The 23,171-nt window shown below is 33.5% G+C and overlaps 1 protein-coding gene across 2 annotated transcripts in view; it reads right to left on the bottom strand.

The window, feature by feature from the left end:
- LOC123710666 overlaps positions 1-23,171 on the bottom strand; it is a 144,382-nt gene that overhangs the window by 81,923 nt on the left and 39,288 nt on the right. The window contains exon 1 of one of the 2 annotated variants that reach the window (XM_045662714.1): positions 5,323-5,656. The exons of the other annotated variant lie outside the window; for it this stretch is intronic. The gene's annotated coding sequence lies outside the window, so the exon portion shown is untranslated. Of the gene's footprint in view, positions 1-5,322; positions 5,657-23,171 lie in introns of those variants that run through there. 2 annotated transcript variants of the gene reach the window in all.

Genomic DNA, 23,171 nt, shown 5'->3' on the forward strand with positions numbered 1-23,171 from the left:
AAGATAGTGATTTTTTTTATAGAACAGGGGACAAACCTGCACTAGGCTCTCCTGATATTAAGTGATACCTATGTACACTCAATACCAAAGGGCTCGCGAGTGCGTTACAGGCCTTGTATTCCTTAAACAAGCCGCCTTTTGTGGTTCCACTTAAACTCTGTTGCCTGATATTACATCGTCTATACAATTCTTCAATAAATGAACTTATCCAAGAGAAAAAAGTATTGCAATTCTGCGTAAAGTAAATCAACTATCTTCTTTAACTGTTTACTTTAAAACCAACAAACAAATGAAATCAGACTGTTTTTATGATTTTATATAATTTCGTATTATTTTCTATTTCAATTGTCACTTATAGTTCCTTGTAATAATATCATCAGTCAGACGTGTCGACAAGGTCGCGTCGCTCTTCACTGCACAAACATTTTTATACGAGCAAGGTTGTGTCTCTTTCGCGTTAGAGGAAAATAGATCAAAGACGATAATAAATACTTTTTTACCGTGTTCATATGTTCCTAATTAGAAATTAGCAACAATTGAGAGAACGACAACACAATAGTATTATAATTACTTTTAGTTTAACTGAAAAATAAAGGGGGACCACTACCACAATTGTAGGCATTATTTTCGAAGAATATAATTGTCTTACTTAATTATTATACCCATTAGTTAAAAATGCAAAAAATATGTAATTTAAGAACGACTATCCTAACGAGCATCCTATATAAAACAATTTGTTAGAAATATAGAACTATAATACTCCGTTTTAAACTATATTCTATATAATATAGAATGTGTGCACAGCCATATGTGGAAAATGTAATTTGTTGATATGAGCGCCTTATACTATGCAAGGCTATTATAGTAGGTACTTAATTGAAATTTAGGTTACCATTAGCTGTACTACAAATGTTTTTTACAAGAGCAGAATAGTTCATCAGGGTAAAAAAATTTCTATATCGATATCTATCCTGGATTTTTATTTCGAATGACACAGTTCAAAGTTTAAAATAAAATAAAAAAGTCAATGGCGCTACAAACTTTTTAGGTAGACCTAACCCTGAGGCCTACGTTTTTAGGTAGGCCTCAGATTTCTGTATCTGTTTCATGATCATTTGTTAATCAAATAGGACAGTAGGTGATCAGCCTTCAGTGCCTGACCCACGCCGTTGACGTTTTGGGTCTAAGGCAAGCCGGTTTCCTCACGATGTTTTCCTTCGCCGTTCGAGCTAATGTTTAATGCGCATATAGTAAGAAAACCCATTGGGCACAGCTGGGGTTCGAACCTACGACCTCAGGGATGAGAGTCGCACGCTGAAGCCACTAGGCCAACACTGCTCTCACTTCAAAGTTTAGTTTTAATTAAATAAGACGAGTAAAATTATAGATATATAATATTATTTTTGTGTCATTCTAAGGCTGTTTTATGTGAGAATCCATTGAATTAAACCTGTTACGCGGGTCAAAATACCATTATTAAAAAATACATATTGTTTAGCTAAATTCAATATTCATTGTAAATATGTATTGAAATATTAATAATATATTGAAATTATAAAAAAGCAGTCTAATTTGAAACATCGTTCCTATCCAAAATTTATGCTTAGTTGAAGAAATTGGATTTAGTAATTTTTAACTGATTTTAAAACATCGGAGGAGGTTTTTGATTTGTTGTGTATGTTTTAATGTGTATTTTAGAGTTGTATAAATTTTACTAAAACATAATTTGGTAAAATGTAAAGGCTAATATCTATAAATATAAAAAAAGTCGTGTTAGCTATACTATTTATAACTCAAGAACGATTGAACCGTTTCGGTTGAAAATTGGTGGGAAGGAAGCTTACAACTAGGAGGTGGATTAGACATAAACGTACTGTTATCTATGGTTATGTATGATGGAAAAGTTGACCATTAGAAGTTTTGAAGTTCATCGGTTAATGCGTTTATTTCGAGTTCCTATTAGCTCCTAGCCTCGTGCCGATATCATCATGAACAATGACACGACGAAGACTATCGAATCTTTCTCGACAAAGCCGTAGTGCAGTAAATGGGTGGACCAAATTTGATGAGTAATTAAGGACACCGTCTGTTGAGTCCGATAGTTTTATATATATTTTGTGCTAAAAATATAAATCATTGTCACAATCTAAATACGCAAAGGAAGTGTTAAGATAGTACCTGCAATAAAATTTGATACATTTCAATCATAGTTTCCCAGACTCTTTAGTTGTATTTAATAAGTAATACGAAATATTATTTAATTACTTTTAATAACCATCAACCGAATAAAAACTAATTTGCATACATTTTGAAGAAATTAGAATATTAAATCATTTTGCTTTTGTAATTTGATTCAACTATAAAATACTTGCTTTTTTCTTAATATGCATAATTTAAATTGAGTTCTTTGTGTTCAAAATACTTTACCACGTCACATAACGTTTTAATCCAGTTTTGATTCTTGACAAAAAGGACCTTTGCCTGATGGTGAGACGTGCATCTCTTTCGTATTATAATATTAAGTTTCTCACGTAAAAGTAATCGTTTGTAATGCAAAATAAAATTCTTTAAACATTATATTATTGTCCGTTAGTGGGTACGGAATTCAACTGCCCTTTATCATATCAGTGAAACAAGAGTGCCCAACAGTCCACTCCTCTTGACTCAACATTAATTAAAAACGGATTGACGTAAAATTATAGTATAGTACAAAGCAGTAATGATTAGCCGTGCAAGTGTTTAATCACGTAGTATATGATTACGATGTTTACACGGTTCACTTAAGAACTTCACTTAAATGTTTAAATTATTTTATGAGCATTGCGTCAAGCATTATCTAAAACTCTCTATCTTTATATTGAAACGTCTACTTTAAGAATTAGCTATTACATACCATGACAATTATTGATCACTTATGTTAACAAATCTATCTATCTATATCTATTCTTTATATTTTTTTCTTTCAGAAAGATTAGCCATTGTGTATTGAGCCAAGATATGCCGGATTCACGATATTTTCCATCACTTACAAGCTATAGTAAGTAGTGATAATTACGACATGGGAAGAGAATTCCATTGACAGTTGTGTTTCGAACTCATGACCTTAAGGTTCAGAGCTGTGCGGACCGTCAGATTGTCTACACGCAACACATGTTTCAATGGCAGGAAATGTTAGGATAACCTCAGTGTAGTATAATGAACTATGGCATTCTTGCAAGGCAGATGATATTGAATGTCTTTTTATATTTCAAAAAAGAGCAATAGGGACGTGCAATTTACGGCCTTACAACACGCAATTCTCTAAGGTACGCATTTATTAGCACAAAGATCCTTACGGCACATTTTTGCGTGTGATACGAATAAGGAAAAACTTAAGAAAAACCAAGTCCACTTTCGAGTATTATTTTTAATAATATTTACTATCTGTAACCTCCCTTCCCTCCTCCCTCCCTCCCTAAAATATTAATTGGAAAACAATTATTAAAAAAAGCGTGTGCATGTTAGCACACGCACACAGGTAAGAAGTGAAACTTCTTTATGACCTTAGTTTTCAAAAAAATTATCTACTATATGCAATTTTACAGAAATTGGTTAAACAAAATTAGATAAAGTTTAACAAAAGGCTTTTATTATCATATTTGTATTCATGCATACAAATAGTACAATTATTTCATTTTACCTTATTACTACTAAGATTATTACAGAATTTCATTAATTGTAATAGAATTATTACTATCATTGTTATCGTTATTATATATTTTTGTTATTAATGGCTTTAAATCTCTTCGAATCAACCGTGGTAGGGAAAAGAAAAAGATGGCACGTAACGGAAAAAATGTGACGCGTAACCCAAAAATGTGACGGTAATTTTTTTCCAACGCCGATAAAGATGAAAAATATTTAGCTTGGGTAAATGTCACAAACACGTTCAGCAGGACATCTCCACATCCTATTAGACTTTTGTCTGACCCATGTCTATACATAAGTTTTAGGTGGATATGAGCTCCGAGATATATTTTCATAAATATGACTAAAATATTACGTAAATATGTCGTACAAAAATTAAAATCGTTTAATAAGAATTAAAATCAGGGTTTTATTCTATCTCTACATCGCGAACTTCATTAAAAACGAAGTTAAAAGGAACAACGAAACTGAATTACTATTAAAGAGAATTGCAATAAACTTACCTTTATATATGGTATTCCAAAAACTATTTTAATTTTATTGGCTTAAAAAAACTAGTGAATGGCAAATATCAGTGTCGATCATTGATAAAGGCAAAACCACAATCTGTGTGGAAAACAGTTGTTCAAGCAATTGTTTTTTTTTTCTGATTGCAGACTGCATTCGCTTTAAGCAAATTGTATGGTTGTATATACAGAAACTGTGCAAGCATTTTTAGCAAGCAACGAACGAAACGATAGTGTTACAATATTGTAATATGAAACATTTTTTTTTTCATATTGTTTAGTTAAAAATATTTTTTAAAACCCCAAAGCACTCGCGTTCCATCCAACGAATATCTATCGACAGATGAGCCCATTATATATACACCTTAGGCCACTAATACGATTAACTATGTTAAAATAGACTTGCCTCCGTGTCATCCTAAGGGTAGACCTTAAGGGTCGCCTAAGAGATGAAAACCTGACGTGGTTTTAGGGGATCCTCGGCTCACTGAGTCCGAGGGCCTGGAGTGTGTAGTGTGCCGCCCTTGTGCCGCTGGCGGTACGAGGGTTAGATAAATGAGTTACCACGGATATCAGAGCAATGTGATAGCAATGGATTTTTGACCATAGTATATATTTATACATGAAAAGCATTTAAATATAATCTATTTTTAAACAATACTGTACTTGTAAGTAATGTTAAAAATTCGGCTCATGTTACTTTTGACGCGCCTACTATAAGATTGTTCGCAAACTTTGGAAGAGCGAAGTCACATGACCGTACTCTTTTAGGTCTTATGACAAAATTATTAAACAAGATATACACATGAGTAATTGCAATTAGTATTTATTTAAAAATTAGTACATCAACTTTTAGGGATTAAATAGATCATATTAATTCGAATAACAATTATAAAGTATTTCGACTTTAAATTAATTTTGTGACAATACAAATGTATTGTTTTTTTTTTATCAATGACGCAAGTAAATAAAAAGTATTACTTATTTATTTACTCGTATTTAAACTTGGCTTAATATTTCACATGTTAAGCAAATTTTGAACATGCTTAATTTATTTAAAACAAGATTTAGCAAACCGGTGCGTGATGTCCCTATTTATTAACCAAAAGTCGTTATCATTAAAACTTACCGTCATCAATTGGGACGACATCTGTTGTCAGCTCAACGATAACTGACACGTCATACGTGTCGACCTCCAGTTTTTTCGAAATTAAGTCCCAAATCACGTTAATTTCATCACTTTTTTGTCACTATCACCAATCGCAACGGGCCACAGTTCGTTTTCCGCATCACAGTCCTTTCTGCTTTCAATCACAATTTTAAAATTCCTTTTTAATTTCAGTCCTAGATATTCCTTTTTTAAATAGTTGCCTAATATAACTTCGAATTACAGTTCCTATACATTACGCCGTAATCGTTATAAATATTAAAGAGACGTCCATTACTGAGCGTGGCACAGGTGTTATTAGTTAACGAACGCCAGGTAAAATTAGTTCTTAAGGTAAATCTATACTAACTGCACTTGACCTCAGAATACTAATTAATAACTAGAATTCTGATAACATAAACCTTTCTTATCGTAATTTAAGGCCATTAGAATCAAAGGGGCATTATGACCAAGTTAGATAAATGTAAATTTGTTCACTTATGTTGGTAATAAATTTTTCGCTGTATTCGTATACACAATGAATCAACATGTCATAAGGAATAGTACTCACGTGTTGAAATGATAAAAGTAAGTCTGATAAAGGAATGTAAATAGTTCGCATATAAAATCATTTATTTTGATAAGTTTGCTCGTTTTTTTTTTAATTTTTACCTAGAATTTTATGACTATTAAAATAAGTGGTGTAATTATTAATTAATGCAATTTATTTAATTGATTCTTTTGCCCCTTTGGGTTGCCATTAATTGTAAATTATGTAAATTTAATGACTTAGATAGTCTCTGCTTAATGGACCATATATTATTATTAAAAAGTTGATAAGAGGTAAGATAGAATATCATTTTACTCAACAATAAATGACCAATGAGTTGAGTTGAATGAAAATGAAATTCATCACCTCACGCACTTTTTACCGGCGATCATTATTTTCAAGTTCAAAGTAATGGACCGCGAGCGGATCTCACGTGACAGGTAGAAATGACTGTATCTTGAACGTACTTGCATAAAATTACGGACCAATCTTATATATATCTTAGATAAAATCCGAGATAACAAACTTTAAAACAATGTCTGTAAGAGTAATTTCAATATTTAAATACAAAGGAATACCTACAAAGTTAAAGTAACAATTAGATCGTTATTTCCGCTAATCTTTTCTCATTTGCTCTTACGTTCCAACAGCCATCATCATAACAATGATACCAGAACAATAACTTCAGATAACGAGTTTTCCGCATAAATATATAAAATGAATATTCATGTAGCGTAACAAATTGAGGCACTGCCACTGTCGGAAAAATTGAAAAATCACTTTAAACGCTATCACGTTTTCGCGGGAAATGCCGAGGTCGCAAATGACATTTGAAATACCTGTACGCGTGCGTCAAGCGCGATGTTCGTCGGCCGAATGCCATTGTTTACGGCTGTAATTACATTTTCGATCGAGTTTACGGGTCGAAGGCTGTCAGGCGGAAAATCTGATGTCCAGACGTCATGATAGACCCATGGACTGTATCAGGCATTGTTTCGTACAATTACGAATAGTTACGCTTAAGGCAGCACGCCAAATAAGTAGTCTGTGCTGGCAAGAGGCCTACAAGAATTGGGATTCCTTTCGACGTAACATTCGTTTCTATTATTTTATATATTAGATATAAAGACATTTTACTTAAATGTATATTATATTCGCAAGTTATCGTATTCTTTTATGCAGTATGGTAAAATAAATATTCGAATAACAAAGAATTTCCGTACGATAACCTGTTTATAATAATTGATTGTTGTAAAAGTCAATAAACTGTAAACGTTATCAAATTCTTATATTTTAAATTCCTTTAACTACCTTGAATATAGAGAACAGTTAGATAAGTTAAGTTTTTATTCTTATACATTGAGTTATTATAACTTACTGGCGATATCATTATTGCGAACGGGACGGTTGAGAATAAGTTTTGCAGTAGATCGGCCCGATCTTTCTCGAAAAACTATGTTTTTTTTATATGAAAAGACAAAAGATAGTATTTATATTATCTTATAAATGAAAATCCGATTTGGGCTCGCCGAGTTGTGCACAATGGTGAAGAAAGTCACTTTCATTCTTCTTTTTAAATCTTTTTAAATGTCAATATATTTATTTATCAACGTTTCGTTGCATACAGAAATATAATACTATTAACATAATTAAATGAAGGGGGGGGGGCAACTGGTGGCCTTATCGCTTTCGAGCGATCTCTTTCAGACAACCACTTTGAGAAAAAATATATAAACTAAGCAAGAAGTGTAAAAAACGTGAGACATATATGAAAAAGAAAAATTGCACAGGAATCACTATCATTTTAGATCAGTTTCACATCAGTTAGTACCAAAGTTAGGAATACGATGTAGACAGGTAATGTTTGTAGAGTATGGAATTAAATATGTATTTGCGCTATTGCATTTTTGCATGCCTTCTATTCTATGGTATTGAATGTTCAGTTCTTTTTTACTAAATTAAGCTTATACGTCTATAAATAAGATTTATATTTGGATTAGAGTGTAAAATGACAGACACGTCACGCGTTAATAACGCAAATACACACATCGTGACGAACGAATTCATGTTAATTATGTTACAATAAAGTTGCTAACAAAAGTGCTTGCGCATATATTTATTACAATTTAAAGACCTAGTTATCCAACGCAGTAGTTATTAATGAGATTAACCAGTAACCATGTTTGTTGTCTATATATATAACATTTATAATAAGCCAGTGCTGCAACCGTATATAGGCCCTAGATTCAATTGCTCGTTATTACTTTATTGACAAGTGGAACAGCCTTCTGTGTCTGAAATGTCATCAATGTTTTCCTTAATCTGTTGGTACACGGCTATTGTTCGATAGGGATAAGGGTCGCACGCTCAAGCCAGACCAACACTGGTCATAAGTTTTAATACTTAACGATATATTAAGCAAAAATTCAATTGAAAGCGAAACCTTCAATTTTCATATACTTCCTTCAACCAGTTCTATTTTTTGTTTCTGTGTAACTGTTTATATCGAATATTCTAATATTATATTTTATTTTGTATCCAAATAAATAAGTAGTTGAATTAAGGACGATTTCTGTGGCTGTACAGCCAACTTCCGTCATGGTACAAGCAAATGGACAGAAAGAAAAGAGTTTAGATTTTTGATTCACTCGATATCTGGGGTTATAATGTATTAATGTTATATGATAAATAAATGATATAATCACGTGATTTTTAAGTTTATTTATGGATGGTTGGCCGCAAGTATACAGCGTTACATCTCATTCTTGTCGCGGTTTTGTTTTCCTTATATTATATATTTAAATCACGTTGCATAAGTCATAATTGTAAGGTAATTATTTTTGAAACTCACGATGAGGAAAACATATAATTTAGAAGATTAAGATTCTCGAAATCTGTGACATGAAAAAAGGCGTTATTTCTTTTTTATCATTAGCAAGCTAATAACTTGTATTTAAAATTTTAAAATTTATTTTAACTTATATTATTGAATAATTATTACACTACTTAGACACATATATAATATATGTCGTATTAGTAGTCTAAAGAAAAACTATACATAACTTTACGAATTTAATCGTAAATCTAGCCACTACTTCCCTGACTTGCATAGAAAATTAATGTATACTATTAGGATGCAGAGCAGCATTGGCTTCAGCGTGCATCCTGGGGTCGTTTAGATAAGCGGCTGTATGTCTGTATGGCTGTACCAATGCGTCTTTTATCTACATCCTCATTTAACGCGCCCTCGTACGGTGAAGGAAAATTTAGTGACAAAACCGGTATTAGCGTTAGATCCGGATGTTCATGCCTTCACCGTAGAGGGCATGGACTTTTACTTAGTCCTGCCCTTCGGGCGATTGATCACCCCGCGACGGCCCAAGCCGCGGTCCGAGTCTCATAGGAGACGCTCTTGCGCGGTAGAAACGCCCATACAACTGAGCTTACCCTGACAAAACAGCCCGAACTGAGCTGTAAAGGCCCTTCTGGTCAACAGCGAGATAACATTTAAAAAAAACTGGATCAGATCTGAGATTTCTCGACATCACACGACTGCCCCTAATAGTTTTCGTTCCGACAAAATGGCGGAATAGTGGCCGTGAACTAAGAGGCCACGGTACATCGAAACTATAATACTCTTCCGCATGGGGTTCTATTAGTCCAATATTATATTAATCGCTGTTACCATAGTGAATCGATGATTTCGTATGTACAGTTATTACACGCCTTAAGTCGACTACCTATTTTAAGGAATTAAACACTGCATGTCTTTACTCAATGGTTTGTCCATTACACGCCCTTGTACTGGCAGTTTTTTTGCCAGATATTTTCCTTGATATCAGATTTATATGAAACAATTTTTTACGTAGTTTTGAAGATTATCGTGTACAAAAAATATTTTTTTTGGTCCATAGACATTTTTTATAAACTTATGTGTGGACTCTGTTTCCGCACTTAGACGCTCAATAGGTCAATTGTGCGTAAAGTCCTGGCTAACTAAGCCAGCCTAACTCCTTCCAAAAGCACAGAAGCCTCCTGGGCACTTAGCAGGCTTCACGGAGCGATCTCACTGTTCCGAGGATTTCTACACGTTGTTTAGTCACAGCCTCGCATCCGCTAGTCCAGGACTACGTGGGTGACTAATGCCTCTGCGCTGAAATAGCCTCTGCACAGGGGGCTGTCTGTCGCGCCTAGGACATAAAGATGTTTATTAAGGAGACATTGGCCCGTAATTGTCCCTATCATTGTTTTTTATAAACTTATGTATTGTGTTTTATTGATATTGATATTTTGTACTAAATGATGGCTGGAACTAATGTTTAGTTTTACACTACAATAAACAATACCTATAAACTAACCAATAAATAAAAATCTGTTTAAAACGTGATTTAAGTCTCACACGCTGTTGATGATAAATGATCTATGATCTTTAAGGATATTAATACATCGATCAACTTACTATAATTGCAAGGCGTTAACATATATTACAAAGTCATTATAATAGGTATTTTTATATAATAACTTAAATTATTTTATGTACAATACTAATTTTTTGTCTACAGATCATTTATTTGATTGTCGGATACAATATTATATTATTCGCTTATAAAATGTCTATCAATCAATAATAAGTTTTAATTCAAATTTTTCTTTGATATTTGATCGTATTTTGTTATTATACCCGGGTAGTATTTATCTGACGCCATACGGTGTAGTTGACCACACCAAGCCCCGGGGGCAATAATATATATGTCTTAATTATGTTAAATCCAGATGGTTATGACAAGGAACAATCCAAGTGTACAGGCTCTTAGTAAAGATTTAAGTTGGCGCTAGGTAGACAATACCGGTCTCTCCAGAGCTGGTGCCTTCCTGGCTCAACGAATACGTATCGCAATACAGCAAGGATATGCTGACAGCGTTAAAGGTACACTGCCACAGGGACCAAACTTTTTGAATTTGTTTGGATTTACTTTTTAATAAGTTTTAATTATTTTAATTATTACTTTGTAGGTTAAGAAAATTGTAAATATTGTTTAATTGTATTATGTATATTTTCTGAGACACAATTACAGAAAATAATAACTACTTCCTGATAATGTAACTACAAAAATAAGTTTGCATATAATAATGTTTGCACAACAATTATAGAAAACATTAATAGAAAATTACGCATTACATCTTGGGGAGTAACACTCAGACAGGTTAGTCATCCCTTGGGATAAAAAGATGTATCACAATATGAAAATAACCTTGACTAAGGCCAAAGGAGAATATGCATTTTATTTTTTGGATTTGTTGCTAAGTCATTCTCAGATCATATGCTTACTCATACGTTGTATTCTTTACGCAAATAAGGTATGATTTTGTGATCAATTATTTTTAAAGAAAGCCATAATTGATGCCGTCTGTCTGTGAGGTTTAATAAACATGGGCTTGCTTGATGCAATGCTTACCAGATTATAAGTTCAACTTAACTGTTTCCAGTAGGAAAGCTAATTTATAACTTTCTATAAAAATGTTACGAATGCCAAAAAATGGGCCCATATCTCATTGAATTATTGATCCTTGTAAATAAATAAACCTATTATTTAGTATAATATAATAATTATCTATTATAATACAATCTCTCATAATAAATGTTCTATCTAGACACAAACGTATACACACAAGATCATTAATTCGCTTGTCTGACATATAATATTCACTTATAAAATGTTTAGTCAATGAAAATGTTTCATTTCTACTTGTAATCTCTTATATTTTCTAAATTATTTTTACCAATAGAAAGCGGCGTTGTTTGTGAATGTCACATACTATATATTTATCATCGTGGTAGACCGACTTGCAAAGTAAGACGGAGAAAAAACGCTCGAACGAAAATGTTTCGTACAAACAGTGCCATAATTAGGAGACATTGTTGAGTTGTAGAGAAAAGTTGTCAAGCTTGGAAGGAAGGACCCACAAGGAACTCAGCGAAAACATAATATGACTTTTATAATATAAATAAACAAGTCGCGTCTATCTGTTCGAGATAAACTCAATAAATTCCATGCAGTATTTGTTGCGGTCTTCATCAATATCTAAAATTATTCATGAGGAAGGTGTACGGTTGCCTTAGACCTAAGGCCTTTCTCGGGCGTTTAGAATTTAAGAATAAGGTTAAATGCGAGGAGCATTACGTACAGTTAAGTGAACAATTTGATACTTCACTCGCAAGTCATATCAAAGACACAAAAATAAACCAGTGGCGGTACAACCTTTTTAGGTCTAGATATCAGAGTGATTTATGTGTTTCATGATCATTTGTCAATCTACCAAGCAAGTAGGTGATGAACATCCTGTGCCTGATACACGTCGTCGACTTTTTGGTTCTAAGGTAAGCCGGTTTCCTCACGATGTTTTCTTTCACCATTCGATCGAATGTTAAATCACCAAAACCAAACGTTTATTGTTTGTAACCATTATATCATCCATCTGTAACTCATACATTTATGAAATGTTACGACAATTTCATAGAAACCCTACATTTATTGCAGTCAACATAACATTTACATAGATAATTAAATGAAATCTCGTAACTCGTGTTCGAATATTTCACACAATGAACATCACGAATATTTTTACAAATAAATTGTACAAATTATCAAGACATGACTTTTATATCTTATGCGTTGTATTTTCCGCTCTTAATGTGATCAATGAAGGAAAATTCCTTAACTGCTATTTAATGTAGTATCAATCGAAAATTACATTATGAGGAAAAACCGTCATTATAAATCCATACGGATATTTTGATACATACCACCGTTTTGAGATCTTTTTATGATACAAAGGATTTTTTTCTATTCAAAATTCTTTACCCTTTTTAAATCTTAAGCGGACCTTAAGTTACTTACCTTATTTTTTTAATATTTTCAAATTATATCAAAAATCTGTTAAGTTGCACCAGGCTATTTATCTCAGAGTTAAATGACTTACATTTTTCATCTTAATCGAATCTTCTTTGGAATATTTTGTTTGATATATTACCTGTAACAAAATAATAAATATTTAATCATTTATAATTTTATGTATTACGGTTTAAAGTTATACATATAAAACTAATAATACACAATCTAAAATAATTTAAACGCGACAAGTTTTTTAATAAAAGAAATATCCTAAGTTTTCATTTACATATAATATTTATGTAATATATAAAATACAATAAAATAAAAATACAATCCTTATTATTTCTTGTAAAAGAACAATGTAAACTTAAAATTACATTTTAATACAATTTTTTTTTAATACAATACAATTTTTTTTCCCTATTTTTATATCTATTTCCTAATTATTTTGAAAGGACCCTTCCGCTGGTGAAGGCCCCCTCAAAGGATCTCTAGGTATCTCGGAATTTTTTTATATATGTACTTTTATTTATTTAATGTTTCATGCAAACAACTAATTCGTCAGTCACAACCAGAAGAAACATTTCAAATGCATAAATATTTGTGGTTCATATTAACATGGTTAAAATTTACAGACGCTTTTGTTTCTTTTTGTAATTTAAACCTTCAATACGATTTTTGGTACTAATTAAATCAGCAAACATGTTATCAGTATGCTGTAGTCACTATGTCATATTTTCTTACTCATTCTATAAATTTATAAGTTTAATTGTCGACGCGGACCACCGAAACAAGAAAATCCTGCTAACGTAACGTACCGGTAGGTTTCTTAAAATTACTCCCAAGGTTGTGGTCTCTGAACTTGGAATTGTTAGGTTTGAGTCCCGGCAAAATAGCAATTGTTTCAGGTAGGCAGTACGTGAATATAGGAATATTCATATCCCATATTATAATAAATTATTTGATATAGTGACATCTAGCGGTGAAATTAGTAACTACGTTGGGCATTTCTTAGAAGTAATTTAATGCGTTGGAGTACAATGATATATTATTCCCACAGAATTGGCGTAATACGTGAAACTTTACAGTGTTGTCCGTAATTAATTCTTATAATATATAAAATAAATGAGATAAAAATCTTTCCACTACTTGATATTCTAAACACAGTAGTGGCGAAACTACACGACTAACAATATCAATTTAATACGCTGTATAACGTCGTCACGACGTGAATCCATGCAATCTACTTGAAACAAGCTCAGACATTAATAATCAAGATTTGCTACAACCCTATATGTCTCATTTTCATCTGATTCTTTGATCATTGTTTAATAAGCAGGTTCCTCTGGGACCAACGCTTGCAAAGTCGGGACTTAACGCTTAGTGTGACTCCAATGTAATAATGGACGACTGTATATCAATATACTCTTGTCTGAATATTACCTGAGACATGCTGGTTCCCTCGCGATACCTCCAACCTTCACCGCACGAACAAAAAATGTACATATAAAATTGTTGAAAATATTTTTTTAAATAAATTGAGTTATTTAGCAGCATTAATAAAATATGTAAAAAAACAATTTTAACGACTTAATGGAAAATTGTCACGTCACACAAGATTTTAATGATAACACGAAATGTTTTTAGTTATACGAAAACAAATCGTAAAAAATATACCTTACGAAACAAAAATCGAGTTGAATCATACGTAAAGAAAAAACGACGAATTCATATAATGAGTACGTAAAATAAACCATCAATAATATTTTTTTTTCTTAGATTATTCATTCACTTTACAGAAGAGTAAGTAATTAGAAGAAAAAATTATATAAATTGGCACAATATAATGAGGACAAACCCAGTAACAAATGGTTTTACAGAGTGGATCCTGGAAATAGAAGACTAACTAGAGTTTCACCATCAAACGTGGAGACAGAATACGGACTTCAACCCGTATTACCTTTATATCCGTCGTTCCACAACTGAGCGTTTTTTAAGGTAGTTTTGCTGCGCACCACCACTTTGTAGAACCAGCTGCCCACTGAAGTATATCCGAGCCAATTTGACTCACGGTCTTTCAAGAAAAGAGCTTACCAATTCTTAAAAGGCCGGCAACGCCCTCGCGAGCCCTCTGGCATTGAAAAAGTCTATGGGCGGCGGTATCACTCACATTCCAGCCTGACGTTTGGACCCTGTTCTATAAAAACTACATGATTACTAAAGGGAAGGCCAGGCCACTAAAGACGAGACGAGAAAGCTGATATTAAAATTTGTTAATTAATATTTATTTGTAAAAACACAGTTCTTGTTTTGAACTCACAAACACGTATTTAACCATTAGACTAAGGAATGCCCATGTCGCACCGCAGCTTGACGAGACGGTGCGATTCAAGCTTTCAAGCTTGTTAAAGTGCTTTTATTTTTACACACACACAGTATACATTACTTGTGGGAAAGGTTTAAACGCTAAACCGTGGTTTGAGCCAACTATCACTCTTTACTATGGCTTATGTAAGACCAGTTACTCTGTAACTTCTAGTAGCGACAGGAACCGATCCCGATGTGTTTATATGCTAGCTTAATGGAGTTCTGTATTGATACGTAGTGCTGAAGTCGAAATTTTGGGATCTCTCGGAACAAAAACTTCTTATAGGGATCGGGATAGCGATGCATCTATTGGAATTTCCTGGGTAAAGGCATTGTTTCTTTAACTGTTTTTTTACTGATCCGTCAAGTATTTGTATTAAATAGTTTTGTCTTAGTTGACTCACTTTTCATAGCCCTTACAAGCCTTACAGTAGACTGAAAAAAAATTGATTAACCGGTATATTTTAAAATAATCTTACATTATTGTCAAAATTTAGCTGGGTTTATGCATTTTTCTTAACATTATATAAGGTCCTTACATATGAAATTAACGTTTTGTCGTAGGCCTACTGGCAACTAAGACCTCAAATATCTCCTCTTTAGTTAGGAATTCCAAATTCAATTTTTTTCAGCTATTCACACGTGCATTTGTTTTTCGGATATCATGTTTTAAATTTATTTTCATTGCGACACTCCATTTATAAAATGGAAAACATTAAATATCGTGTTATTTACTAGTTCGAGCTGCACCGTGGCACCAGTGCCGCAGAAACGGCTCGAAGGATTATGTGTTTTTGGTTCCAACGTTTTCGTTCTGGAAATTTCGACCTGCAGAACAAGCCCCGTTTATGGCCGGAGACATAATAATCCTAGAGAGATCAAGTTCCTTACTAAAAGCCAATTTCATATGTAAGGAGTTCATGTATACCTTGATGTTACGAGTGCTGAAGAATATACTTATGAAAAATACAATAGATCAATAGGAAAAGCATGATGTAACGATAAACGTATTAGGTATGTGTAAAATAATGTAACAATTGTTATAACAACAATAGTTTGGTCACACTCGTGGCTCTGACTATAATGTCATGACTAAGGTCACGATTTATTAGTTTGATATTTGCGGCCAGGAAAGTAGTTGATTTTTTTTTTAAAAATCGGACGCAAACGGACACGAGGCTCACCTGATGTTAAATGATACTGCCGCCCATGGATACTCACATCACTAGAATGCTCGCAAGTGCCTTGTGAAGCTTTTAAGAATTGGTACGCACTTTTCTTGAAGGACCCGAAGTCGAATTGGTTCGGAAATACTTCGGTGGGCAGAAATAGCCCTCAAAACACTGCCTTAAGAATCGCTCAGTTGTGAAATGGCGGACGTCGAGGTGATACGGATAGTAATTTTTATTAGATAAAATCGAATGAAACCACAGCTTTATCGTATATTTGTTCCTAAATTTTACCGTACATTTCGAATACTCATTACGAGTCTCTCATTACAGTAATTATCATATTTGTATTAGATTTTACTTAAGTATTACGTCATCGTAATCGTAAATCGCTATATTTATGGCCACAACACCTAACACGCGTCAGTGCCACCTAGGACGCAATGACAACTTCCGGTAGAAACCAATAGCCTAATTACTATGTCCTAGTTCAATGAGCTACTCTTAATGTCTAGTTCAATATAATACTACCGTCATTCGCATTCATTTGTAAAATGTATAATGATTTGTACGCTCATATTAATTAAAACTGTTTTAATTATCGTCGTAGCAATATTTATAGAGCAATGTTTCCCAAACTTTTTTTATGCCATTCCCCACCTTAGCCCCCCCCCTGTGACATAAATAATTTATATATTAAAACATAAGAAATATTGTATGTTATATTTTGAAAATGTAATGTACAATAACATATAGTATTTATTTAGTTTTTAATATACGATCGATTTTATACTAGGTTACAATTTGGCAGTCTCAACAGTCTCAAGTCTTCACGTTGTGTTATATCCAGGTGATTTTGTTTGTCCCCCTGTGTGGCGTGGGCCCTACCTTGGGAAACATTGGTAAAGGCTGTCAGACCACAAATTGTGTTTAGGATGATTAAACAATTAGACAAATAATTACATTTATTTATGAACCTTGAAGTTAAAAAAAATCAAAACAACATTATTATTATTAAATTATTTTATATACTTTGTTTAACGCGGGTTTATAATAATATGCGGTCTACGCACTTTGAGCCTTCTTGCAATGTTAGTGTCCATGGATATCACTTGACATCGGGTGAGTGTCCTGCCGCTTTCTTCAACAGACTTCAACAAAATTTGTAATATGCCTACAATTCGTTTGGGCATACACATTGAGAATTCCTTCGTTTCTTAAATGACAGGACTTCCTAATTAATCTTATTGCTCTACAATTTCGTTCTATGTATGTCATTGTACAAGCAACCACTATATAACACTCAGCACTATCGTCTATCAAAAAAATTTCGTACCTCACAAGTCACGACGGCACATGAGTTACACTGTTACACTGATAATTATTATTGGGCCAGTTTTCTATACCTAACCTAACGACAGCTTCCTTCAGTACGAGCAATGAATTGCGCAGGGCTTATAATTTTATAAATTTCGTCGCTACTGACTTATTAACTTCGCTAAAACAGTTAAACGAATGAACTGAGCGATACTGTTAACAGTATCGCTCAGTTCATTCGACTTGATCTCTCTAGGATTATTATGTCTCCGGCCATAAACGGGGCTTGTTCTGCAGGTCGAAATTTCCAGAACGAAAACGTTGGAACCAAAAACAAATAATCCTTCGAGCCGTCTCTGCAGCACTGGTGCCACGGTGGAGCTCGTACTATTAAATAACTACTACTGTAACAAAGATAATAAACATATTCTTCACTTCAACTACAAAGAACGGTTTAAAGTGCGAAGACCTCGTAGAATTCGTGCAACCAATCTCGATCTGTGAAGAATTTGCATACTAGAAGATCTAATGTTGATTACAACAGATTTTTTACACAAACGGTTAAATGCCACTAGTTCGCATGTCATTTATTTGTACTCCCACTCCTATTTGCCCATATGTACTCCCCATAAGTTTCCCTGTGGCTTGGAAGTGGAGCTGAGGCACTGAGGACGGCATCCATCGCCAGGTGAGTGCCGGTGGTTTTTTCGCCACGCCGCTCTCTTACCTCCGTGAATGTTCCAGCCATTGTGGTGCCAACAGACATTGCTATAGACAAGCGGCCGGGATATCTTTGATCCCATAGAGAATGGCTTTGTTATGGGATGCTACGTTTGTGGACATGATAGCCCCGTCTCATCTCACTCGGACAAGCATAAAAGCTGGCGCGGTCAGAGAACAGACGAAAAATAATCTGCTTAAATATTCTTCTTTTCTCTAACTTTTATTTTGTTCCCTTTGGAGTAGAAGAGAGATTTGGATGGCGCCTATATGATAGTACCGGTAACCGCAGAGCTGGTGTTTTCCTTGCTCAGCAAACAAGTATCACAACACAGTAGTAACAGTAGTAACAAAGAAATACTGCCAGCATTAAAGGCACACAGTACATATATATAGTACCACAGGAACCAAACTTTTTTTATATTTTTTCATGTAATTTTATCCATTTATTATTATTATTATTACCATATAGGTTAAGACTATAGTAAATAAAATATGCTGGAAATGAATACTCTAATATTTAAATTATAACCAAATACAATTTAAGCGTATAAACATACTGACCTCTAAATATGTATGTTTGAGAAGTCCGAGAACTTATTTACGTAAATGAAAACTTTTTGCAGACCTTTGGAATTTGGCCTACGCTCCTTGGATGATATAGAATGACTTGCAACTCACATTTGGGTATCGATTTTTACATTATTTTTTTATATATATTTTTTTTGTATTTAAACTGTCAATTTATCCTTATGATAAATACAAGCACGAAACCCATCACAGTGATACATATACAACACATTATACATATTATACATTTTAAATCAATCCTTATTATATTCGTATATATAAAAAAAATATTAATATATTTTTCTTATAAACAAAGGTGAAGTGCGAAAATAGTAACCTAGATCGCCAAAGGTGACCTTTGATCGGTCTCAAGAAGGAAGTACAACAAAAGCCTTAATTCACAGCAAAAACTTAAATTATTCGGATTCTAAGCTATATATTTGCCATTTACTTCCTCATTAAAGTGTTAATAGTTAAAAACTAAGGTGTAGGATTTTAGTTATAAATAAACGTCATTAAATAATTATTAAGCTTGGTAACAGCTTCGGTATTCTGTAATTTCTGATAGCGATACCGACCCCGAAGTTTGTTTGCAATATCAAAGTCAAAAATCATTTATTCATATAGGTAACACAATGTACACTTATGAACGTCAAACAAAGAAATATACATTAAATGCTTCTATTTTTACATTCACTGCCAATTCTCAAATCAAGGGCGTAGAACGGAAGAGAAGAACTGGCAATAAACTCACCGCCACTCTTTTTAACCGCCAAGTTTTTTTGTATTACACAACGCTTGTAAGGAGCTGCATCCATCACACCATGTTCCACATGACATCAGCAGGTGGCATGGTGAAATAGGAGCTCGCACTTACATTCTGGTCACCTCAAGTAGCACCCGTTTACGAGAATCACGCATGGCCAGCCATCGGCCCCCTCGCCATATTTTAGGCAGAGAGACAACCCGACGCATGGACTCCGGTGTAGTCCTCTTGACATCCGTAGTATCGCTGATGTCGCAAGCTTAGGATCGTGCGGTAGAACAACTCAAATCGGTAGTTGGCATCGCTATCTGGGTAGTATTGGCGTTCCTTGTTTTACGCACGTATGACCATTTTGTCTATTACATGTCGACTACTAATACAAAAACTGTTTCATACAATCTCTTCCCCTTCCTAGAATCTTAATAACTCTAGATTTTAGTGCTTTATTATAAATAGGAAAGATAAGTAAATCAATTAATTTGATCTGTCTTAATTAAATTGTGTATCAGTTTTCTATAGTGAAACATAATTATTACCCCAAATAAATATAGTAATGAATCGCAAATATTGCTAACTCAAATACGGGACGACCACTTCTTGATTTTTATTTATTCCTTGAACTTTCAGAAGGGTTTTTATTTGAAACATTTGAAAAATTTTAACCTCAAAACCAGTTAATAAAAATCACAATAAGGCGAAAGTGTGTAAAACTCCGTCGAATAACATACCGCTTCCTGGTCGTGCCTTCATTAAACTCCGAATCAGTTATTGTATATCCCGCCCAATTTTTATAAGTTATATAATATGTACTAGTTTATGTAAAGTGGTTGCAAAATGATGTCCTCTTACGCCACAGCCTCGTAACGCCGGAAACTAAACAATATTAACGCTCTATCAGTTCACAATACCAGTTTAAGATGACAAGGTGTTGCGTTATATCTATTAACATCATTCTATTTGTTACGTGTGATACAAAGTGCAAATTCACCTGTGCTACTTACAATCTCACATTTAGCCAGCCAAAAAAACATGTGATACTACCTTTTAGGTCTGGGCCTCAGATTTCTGTATCTGTAATCATATGTTTTTTTAAGCAAGAGAACGTCGTTCTGTGCCTAACACGCCGCCGGCTTGCTCGAGTTAAATGCGTACTTAGACAGAAAGTCCATTGGTGCACAGCTGAAGTATTTCTAATTAAAAACATATAGAAGAGAGACCTGGCAACAGAACACCTGCAGAGAACAATTGAACTGGTGTTTACAGTACTGGAGCTATATTTGCGGGGGATGGCTATTATTTAGGCTTATATAGTTCGTAACTTCGTTTAATCAAATATATTAAACATATTTATTGCTTGTTATCATGGTATAACTCTAACTAATAAACTGGCCAGTTAAAGGGGTCTGAACTGTCGTAATATACTAGATTAAATACAATTACGTTAGCAATAGTATATACGTCTTTCCTGTTTCTAATCGTAACCTATATTATATAGAACGTAATGATCTTATATGTTACTTATTTATTGGCCAGATTTAGTACTACCTACTACTTGATATAAAAGATACAAAAGTTATTAAGAATCGAGCAAATAATTAACATATTTTCATATCAAAATAGCTAAAAAATGTGCACGTCACAGGCAGCCCAGCTTCACCCCACAAGAGTCTGTTAGAAATGTTATATCTGTATATATAAAGTAAAAAGGTTTTATATGTAAAAAATTAGTGAATGAGACACCCCATTGGTATTGAATGTCGCATTAAAGAGAAAATAACTGTACTACTGTTCTTAAAACTAGTAATTCTTCGCAAGCGTTCTACGTCTTTGATTTAAAACTGTAAATTTAGAAACATTTTATGGGTTTAAAGACCTCATTAAAAATATTATTAATTTATTGATTTTTTTTTGTCAGTATCCAAAAGTTATCTACACAAATCAATGGATATTTGTTTTGAATTCCTTTATTGTATTACCATTGTAAACGTTCTTTTATCCCTATCGAAATCAAAATCATAATCAACCTGATACCTACCTGACATTTATTGCTTATTTAATGTAATACATGAGATTCGTATAGGGAGATACTTGGTGACTAAAATGTTCACAACACCACTGGTTGTTTTTAAGGCAGTTAATACCTAGCGTTTTTGTATAGAACAGGGGCAAACAGGCAGAATGCCCACCTCATGTTAATTTATACCGCCGCCGTCAATATCAGAGTGCTCGCGAGTGCGTTGTCGGCCTTTTAACTATTCGTAAAAAGCTACCGCTTAGATCAGTACTTATAATACTCAATAATACTTGAAGACTATAATTCATACCATCAACTACTTTCTCTGCTCGTGTTGTAGACATTACTCATACTCAGAACTTCTACAATGTTTCCTGAGAATTACCCAATACAGAAACTCGTATAAACTGGAGTACGGAGCTAGTTGAAATGCTCTTTAAGCAAATGCTGCTGATAAACTTGACATATTTGGGTCATCTAAAGTTTTATTAGCAAAATTTGCATTAGATGACATTCAATGTATCACCTACTTTCATGCATTAATCATGTACTCTTTATTAATGATTATTAATTATTACTGTATACATAAGCGGGTGTTCGTGTGTATGGACACTGGAATATAAATTTCTTTGTAAAATTGTTTTTACGTAATTCATAAAAAAGATAGATACGCTATAGCTCAATCTCAAATTAACTTTATTGATATTGTGTTCATAAGTGTGACCAACTACACTTATCAACAGAAAAGATGTTAAACTGATTCTAAATTTACATTGACTACCAGTTCGCAAGTCAAGGACCGCCACTATTTTTAATCGCCAAGTTTTTAATCATACGAATTGTTTCTATGGCAGACCAAACATAGCTATTTGAACTGAAGCAAGGATCTTTTAAATAATCATCAAATTCATAAAAAGCGTTATTCGTTAATCGTAAATTGATAAAAATTACATTTAACGAGAGTTTTGAATTTATTTAGTGCTAATTCGTTTGTTATAGAAACGAATACAATTTCCATATAAGGAGTGGTTTATCTTTTGGAGCCTGGCTGGTCTATGTATACTGCATACATACCTACATATGTATGTAGCCATTCACGCATTGTTTGAAAGCGTTAATATGTATTATTAGTAAATCATCTTATTTACTGTCAGTTCCTTTGAACGGGCCAACCTCCTCATAAATATTTGTGACGGCTTGGAAAGAATGATTGAAGCAAGAAGTTTCTATTTGTAGCACTTAAGATAGCTTATAAGTATATAAAGAGTTTTTCCTACTTGAAGTACATACGAGCTTTCCACCACGAAACGAAAACACTCTATTTACACGATTTTACGTCATAACCTTGTCAAAACCATTCAGAAACCAGACGCGGCCGCTTATTTGTTCCGTGAGCACGTCTTAACGAGAATGACCTAGGGAATGTTCGGAAGTTAACGATTCACTCATTATCCTTTAACGTGTA

This window comes from Pieris brassicae, chromosome 6 (assembly GCF_905147105.1).
Source record: "Pieris brassicae chromosome 6, ilPieBrab1.1, whole genome shotgun sequence".
In the NCBI taxonomy this organism is placed as follows: Eukaryota; Metazoa; Arthropoda; class Insecta; order Lepidoptera; family Pieridae; genus Pieris; species Pieris brassicae.